This window comes from Pteropus vampyrus, unplaced genomic scaffold, assembly GCF_000151845.1.
Source record: "Pteropus vampyrus isolate Shadow unplaced genomic scaffold, Pvam_2.0 Scaffold76, whole genome shotgun sequence".
In the NCBI taxonomy this organism is placed as follows: domain Eukaryota; kingdom Metazoa; phylum Chordata; class Mammalia; order Chiroptera; family Pteropodidae; genus Pteropus; species Pteropus vampyrus.
This window is the reverse complement of record NW_011888857.1, coordinates 894,756-902,866: the sequence shown is the minus strand read 5'-3', so window position 1 is coordinate 902,866 and position 8,111 is coordinate 894,756.

Below are 8,111 nucleotides of genomic sequence, written 5' to 3'. Positions count from 1 at the left end.
TACGAAAGTACTTTGACTGGCCGCCTAGTCTGTTGTGGGTATACCAGAAGCAACTCTGGAAAAATTCCCAATTATTTGACGTTAAGGCTATTTCCTAATTTTTTTTTTTTTGCCATAATAAGCAACACTGATGAGTATTAGTACTTTCATTAATTCGATTTTCAAGCACTGCATGATGTGTCTATAAACCTCCATTTTATGACAATAAGTCTGTAACCCACAAGACTGGTCCCGCTGAGGCATGCTTTCTGAAATCTGACTGTTCTGTCAAAGATGAACGCTCGCAGCCTCCAATTATCCTCATCTCTTTCTTCTTCCATTGGAAAGAGCATGGACTTTGGAACCAGACAGAAATGATTAGAAACCTCTGCCACTTCCTAGACAGACAATCTCATGAGCTTCCATGAGAATAGAAATACCAACTTTCTGTAAAATGAGAATAGAAATACCAACTTTCAGAGTTGTTGTCAGGATTAGATACGATGATATATATTAAGCAACTTGCTCTGAGTTACCTCCTGTCTGGAGACTGACACATTTGTTAAGTGCTGAAATGGTCATTATTTTTACATGTTATTATTTACCATCTGCAGAAATGTTTGTGGAAGACCAGGAATTGGGGATGTTGTTTTCAAAATGTGTCAGTGGGATGCTGTTTGCTTTCTTTCCAGAAGGGTCAAGACTTCCTGCTATTGTTTTTAACTTTTAATTTTGAAATAATTCTGGATTTACAGAAGTGGCAAAGATAGCACACAGAGCTCCCATATACCCTTCACCCAGCTTCCGCTAATGTTAACATCTTACGTAACCATGGCGCATTAATCAAAACTGACAAATTACCATTGGTAATACCATTAACTAAATTACAGACTTTATTTGGATTTAACCTATTTTTCTACTAATGTGCCTTTTCCATTTCAGGATACAGTTCAGGATACCATGTTGCAATAGGTCCTGCTGATTTTTAAAGACTTGGAGCCATTACTTCAGAGGGCAGAGCTGGATACACTTCTGCGCGGGGCGGGGCGGCGCAGAGGGGAATATCCAGAGCACTATTTATGTGGTGCTATGAATTTGCCATCCTCGTAAAATACGGGGTAGGTATTTCTGTTTTCATTTTACAAATGGGGAAACTGAGATTCAGGGAAGTTGAGAGGCCTGATCAAGCTCACTGAGAAGCAGAGCAGAAATCAAACCAGGCAGCCTGGTTCATACTTAGCTGCCATTCCCAGAGTATGCACTTCCTTGGCCCTCTCCCTAGAGCCAGTCCTCAGTGTGTGGCTGGGAGGGCAGAGGGGCTTCTGGAGCAGGGGCCTTTTGCCTGTGGACAGAGCCAGCTCTGGTCAGAATTGTCTCTTTCTGACCACGCCCCTTCGCTCTTACCTCCTGACGTTCTGGGCCAGGCCCTCCAAATCCCTTTCTCCCAAAGCTTCCCCATCAGCTCCGGCTCTCAGCTAGTTACTACTTGTCAATCCTATCGCTGTGCTAGGCCACAATGCAAAGGCGCCTCCTGGTGTTTGCATTTGAATAGGGGCCTGAGCCCGAAGTCAAACAATGAAGCTCTGGTGGGAGCGGGGGCGACGGGGCGGAGCACATTCCGGCGGCCCCTTCCAGGCCACCGCGAAGGCGTGAAGGCAGTTCTCTTCCCCACTTGCGCAGAGGCTAATTTCTCCATTTGAAATATCACAGAACCCTCTGCTTCTCATTCTGCTGGGACTGCCCCTGCTCCTGGAGATGGGGAGGTGTCTCCCTTTAGTGGGCACAGCCTAAGATCTCCCTGATTTCCCTTCCAGGAGCGCTGTCCGCTGCCAAGAGGAAAGCAGGCAGCCGGGAGCTCAGCTTGCTCTCTGAGCTCCCACCCAGCTCTGTCATCATCATCGCCACCCCGTGGGGGTTGAGGGTCACGGGCACCTACTGTCTGTTACATGTCACCTCACAGCAGTGCAGCCAGGAGCTACATGGATCATATGACTAAATAAGGAAACAGGCTTGAGCTACCCAATGGGGACTGGAACCTCCACCTCACTGGCTCCACAGCCTATAATCCTTCCACTACGCCAAATGCTTTCATGACGACTGTTCTGGAAAAAGGACCATTGCCAAAACCAATCTCTGGTTCCTGGTGCCGGAAGAGCCCTTTGCAGGCTGTGCAATGTGCAGATCCCAGGCTCTGGAGGACCAGGCTGGTGACAAAGCTCCTTTCTAAGGCATCTGCCTGGAGGAGGAAGAGGGCTTTGTCTGGCAGGCAGGAGGGCAGAGGTAAGGTCCTGCATCCTGTCATAGAGCAGGCATTTCTTCCTCATTCAGGTGACACAGGTTAAAGAACACTGATAGTGAACTTCGTCTCTATTTATCCAGTAAACTTGGCCTTTCAGGGGTGTTACCTAGGCCTCGCTAGAGCAGCTTTAATCCTTTTGTTGACATTGAGGAGGTTCAGTGAAACTCGCATTGTCTTAAGCAGCAGCAGGTTTGCTCTCAGTTCCTGACACAGAAACCTGCTCTGGGGAAAATAGTCATAACATTCAGAACTGCAACATGGGGTGACTCACCTCAGAGTCACTGGCAAGCCATTTGCACCCCCCTTGGTCGTGGGTGGCTTTGGGTCACGGCATGGGTCCTGGAAGCCTTTGCTGAGAGCATAAGAACAGCTAACCCGTGTTTAGTTCACGCTACACACCAAACATTACACACATATTAACATGCTAATCTTCGTAACAACAGGGAGATAGGCAGATATCTCTATAGATGAAGAAACTGAGGCACAGAGAGTTAAATACATTGTGTAAGTTTACACGGCCACTCAGTGGCAGACCTGGCCGTCGAGCACAGGCTGTCGGACTAGAGCGGGCGCGTGAGAGGTCTGGAGAGACGTAAGCCGAAGGGTTCACGCTGGCTGTCTACAGGCAATTTCCTTTAACTTTTTTTATTTGTCTTAATTTGCTACAGTATACGTTTTGTGGGGACAGGCAAAACACTAAAAGGATTTACACTAGGAAAAAGAGAAGCTCTTTAGCGCATGCATGCTGTTATAGGGCTCCACCTCGAGTGTTCACAGAAAACCAGTCTGGGGAGACCACTGTGGCTCAGGTGGACAGATCACAGACAACTCATTGATGCAAAATAAGGGGGTTGCTTATTTACACATTTGTGTATTGATTCAATGATTCATTCATTTCTTCAAGAAAGTGTGGAGCTCCTGCTTTGATCAGGTACGGTGGCAGGTGCCAGGGATGCGATTATGCAGAATACAACCTGGAGGTTGCTACTCTCCAGGGGATTCTAGTCCCAGGGTGGGGCGGGGGAAGTTGTGCTTTTAATTTAGTTAAGCACCCTGTAATGCATTAAGGCATAAAAGAGTTTGCATGTCTGTCTCCTCTGCCAGGAGTTTCCATCCTTGAGAGCAGAGGCAGGTATAAATACCTGCCACATGCTTCAACCATTCATTCATTCCTGCACTTTTGCATTATCACAAAATGCAACATACAGGGTTTTCAGCAAAGGAACAGCCTAAGTGTTCATTTCTCCAGGCTGAAGGAGGCAGAGAAGAGAGTGATTAGAAAGTCTCCAGAGAGACTGGAACGGAGGCGTCAGAATTGAGAAAGTTTCACCAGGTGGGGAAGGTACTTCCAGGTAGAGGGAACAGCATGCGAAAAATGGCAGCAGTGTGAAGTCGTCAGTACATTTGAGAAACTGCTAGTCGTTCAGTATGGCTGGAAAGGACGGGACAGGAAGAGTGTGCAAGGCCCAGACCCCAGGGGCCTTTGTCATGCTAAGGAACTGGGATTTAAAAGTTACAAGGAGAGAGAATCAAAGGATGAGGTGAGGGGTATATGTGCAGGTGGAGAGTAGGACAGAGGAAAGAATTCTCCTCCTCTTCTTTCCTCTCTTTCTGTTTCATAATCCCTCCCTTCCCCTTTTATAAAGGAGTACAGGGGTAGGAAAAGACCATCTTTCAGCTCCTACTGTCTGCCAGGCCCTGTGGCGAGAGCTTTGCCATCTGCAGTCCTTACTCATATCTCCGGGTGAGGAAACCGAGGCTCAGAGAGGTGAACCTCGGAGCTGAGGTCTCCACCGCGGGGCATCCAATTCCGGAAGCGGTGCTGTTTCCACTGGGCCAGATGCAGTAACTTAAAGTGGAATTAAGCTCTTATCTTTGCAAAGTGTTTCATGTACCTAAGCTCATTGGATTCTTATCATGACATTCATGAGTGGTAAATTGGGCAGATATCCTCATCCTCATTTTCAGGAGGAAAACTGAGTCCCAGAGAGCTTCACTGACTACATGACAGTGATTTGAGGGTTTCAGGATGAGAGATATCCAAAGTACAAAAGATATATCCATCTGAAAACCACACATGGAAACAAAAATAACCCCAAGATGGTTTCTCAGTGCAAAGGGGCAGTTGTGGACATGCCGCATGTGCACAAGAGAATTTTGCATGTGGAGGTTTGCAGGTAGAGTAGCCGAAGGGGCCAACCCAAGTGGCTGAGCTAATCCCTTCCTTTGCCTTCTGCCTGTTTCCTCTGTCACCTTGGGGGGTGGGGCAGTGCTGCAGAGGGGGCATCTACGATTCTCTAAGGAATCCCTCATTTAGCTCCCGAGACCCAGCACAAGCCTGGGTGCAGAATGTTGGTGCAATTTTGACAAGAAGCTCACAGAGGTTCAGTGACTAGTTTTAATTAGGCCATCGTTGTTTACGTTTGATGTTTATCAGCTAATTGGCATGGCAAGGTGTGAGTCACACAGCTTTCCCCTGGCATGGAATCAGTTTGTCAGAGAAAAAACCAGGAGAACAAATGATTCCAATTATGAGAGAACCCACCGGGCTAATTATCGTCCCACTAAGGACGGAACCTCCCCCTCCTGCTGCTACTGCTGCTGCTGAGGCTGCACCAAGTGCCCTGTGATCCTCCCACCCCTTTCCCCCAGCTCCGGAAACCCAGGAACTAGGGATCCAGGCCCCCAGCTGGTTGCCTAGAGATTTATTCTCTTGAATTCAAAACCCACACGTCCCCTCAGTTCAGACACATCAGGGCGACATTCCCCCTTTAGTCCGAGATCAATCTCCACTGTATCCCCTTTCACGAATGATAACTTATATATGTGGTACTTTTTCTGCGTGCCAGGCACTGGTGGGAACACGTTATAATTCTTTATTTCAATAACACAGCTAGTCAGGTTCCATCATCATCTTCATTTTACAGATGAAGAAACCGAGGTAGACAGAGATTGACAAACTTGTTCTTGATCAAGCAACAGAAGAGAGATTTGAACCCATATGATCTGTCACCATAGCACCGGCTCTTGACCATCAGTGATTCTTGAAGGGTCAGAGAGTCCCCAAATCAACGAATCAGGATTCTTCAGGCAGATTTCTGGGTCGGAGCGGGGCAACTCTCCCTCTAACTACCTAGGTAGAACTTCCTTCTAGAACAGTGCTGTCCAGAACTTTCTACAATGACGAGAATGTTCTGTTGTGCTGTCAAATGAAGTAGCCACTAGCCACAAGTGACTATCGCACATGTGAAATGCGGCTAGTGGAAGTGAATTTTAAATTTAATTTAATTTTAATTGAAAGAGTCCCGTATGGCTACCAGGTTGGACAGCACTGTTGGAGCTGGTCAGCTCTTATTTCTCAAATGCAGTGGTGTCCTAATGAACCCTGTACTTGTGTTGTTACAACCCTCCCCACCCACCGTCTTACATCTCTCCAGTTTCTTGGTGTGGACAGAACAGACAAGACATGGGTCTCTTCATTTTCTGCATTCTCTCCCTCCTGTTCTCTAAGCCCCCTCCAGAGGAGGGCTTGTATGGAGGAATGCAGTTCGGCTGCCCTTGAGTTGAATGATGATCGTGGACCTTTGGAATGTCCACAAAGCCCCACACCCTCAGCCTCCCCGGTCTCCCTCCTTCGCAGGGGTAACAGATGGCCCCAGCTTTCACCAGCCGGGCTTGAGCACATTGTCACTCCCAGCTGAAAGTGAAATATTCAGTGGCATTTAAATTAAATAGACTCTAATGCTTCAGTAATATTAATTACGTTTTCATTCATCCCTGGCCTAATAAATCAATGCATAAAGAGGGGATGCTCGGGAGGCTGGCAGGCGAGTGGGGCCACTGGGCCTTTGTGTGAGCCCGCACACAATGCCCCCATTCTTACCGGGCTGCGCTTGCCCCTGCAAACATCTGTGCTCAGCCCCTCTTGAGGAAGAGCCAAAGCGGTAACATTTACACTCTGCTCGTCCAATTTGTCCCTGCACTGGGGCCTGAGTCAACGAGAAATGTGAAGGCCACACTGTGTGTGTTTGGAGCTGGAGTTTGCAAAATTTCTGGGGCAGAGGGTTAAGGGCCTGATAGAGAGAAAGGTATAGTGCTGAGACTTCTCTACTAGCTGCAGGATTGTGTTGGCTCAGCTTTAACCATGGGAGGAAGAAAGGAGGAAGGACGGAAGGAAGGGAGGAAGGAAGGAAGGAAAGAAGGAAGGAAGGAAGGAAGGGGAAAATAATAGCTACCATGGAATGAGTGCTTACTATGTGCCAGGAATCTGCTAAGCACTTTTAATTGACATTCTCTTGTTTATTCTTTACAACAATTTGTGACATAAAATAGCAACTATCATTGGCCCATTTTACAGATAAGGAATTTATTCATGGTTCAGAGAAATTAAGTATTGGCTGTGTTTCTAGCCCATGTATGACTCCGAGGTCCATGATCTTCACCTCTAAGATCTACTATCAGAAGAAAAGACAGAAGAAAGAAAGGAATCTCTAGATGAGGGGCAAGGGCCAAAGTTCGAGAAGTTTGCAACACTCCCTTTGGTTTCTGAGCTTTTTTGCCTTTGGAAAGGTCAGTCCCCACCAGCCGTGCCCCCGCCCCACTCTGGGGCTATACATATGTAAAAGAAGCCAATAAAACACTCCAGAGAGCCTGCCCTCCTAAATCTTCAGGGTACAAAAACCTCCCACTTGTGATGCTTCAAAGCTGCCCAGAGCTACCAGTTTACCCCCAGAAGTCCCAACTCAGTGCCTCTGATTGGAAAATAAATAGCCTTGCACATAAAAACCACAGGCCAATTGTGACCCCAGGAATGGGAAAGTGCTGTGTGGACCCGACCACTGCATGCTGCCCCAGAGCCTGACTCTGCCCAGGCATCCTCTCCTCAAGGGAATGGAGTGGGAGCTGGGGCGAGGCCCTGGGTGGAAGCGGGGATTTCAAAAATGGCTCCTTAGAAAGATGTTTAAAAAATTGAGATGTAATTGATATATAATTCATCACCATGATTCAATACAGGTATAGACTGTGAAATAATAGATTTTTAAAAACCAGATGAAAAAATAATAAATGTTAAATTCTACAAGAAATAACATGTTTATTGTAGAAAAACGGGGAAATACATATAAGAGGGAGAACATCACCTTATTCCTTCTGCCAGAACTAATATTTGGTACTTTTCCTTCTAGAGGAATTTTTCTACCACTACTTGGCAAAAATGGGACCATAAGATGCAAACTGCTTTGTAACCTGCTTTGTCCCCAACCTATTAATATGGCACAAAAACTTTTCCAGCATTAAATACATATATCTCCACCACATTTTGAATGCAGCTTGTGAATGAAACATGCTTTATTTAATTAATCAATCCCAAGTTTTGGGCATTTGGCTTGTTTCTATTTTTTCCCTCTAATACACAATGCTCTAATGAATTTCCTTGTGGCCAAATTTGCTTGGGTGTGCGCTCACATTCTGGATAAGTCTTTTAGAATAAATTCTTCAAAGAGAAATTGCTAAGTCAAAGTGAATATACATGCATAGTTTGAGGGCAGAAATCCTGAATGTCTATTAAGATTTTTTTTAATGACTGAAAGCTGCACAATTTATTTAAATTTCTCAGTATACTTAGGTATGTAAGATATTCAATCGATTAAAAATATTTCGTGTTGAGTGAACTTTTTTTGTCTTTACTGAAATATCATAGACGATTAGTTGCTTGTATTTACATTGTACAATTCAATGAATTTTTTTTCACTTATTGGCATACAATAATATACCAGTTTCAGTTGTATAACATAGTGATCAGAGATCCACATAACTTGTAAAGTGATCACCCCAC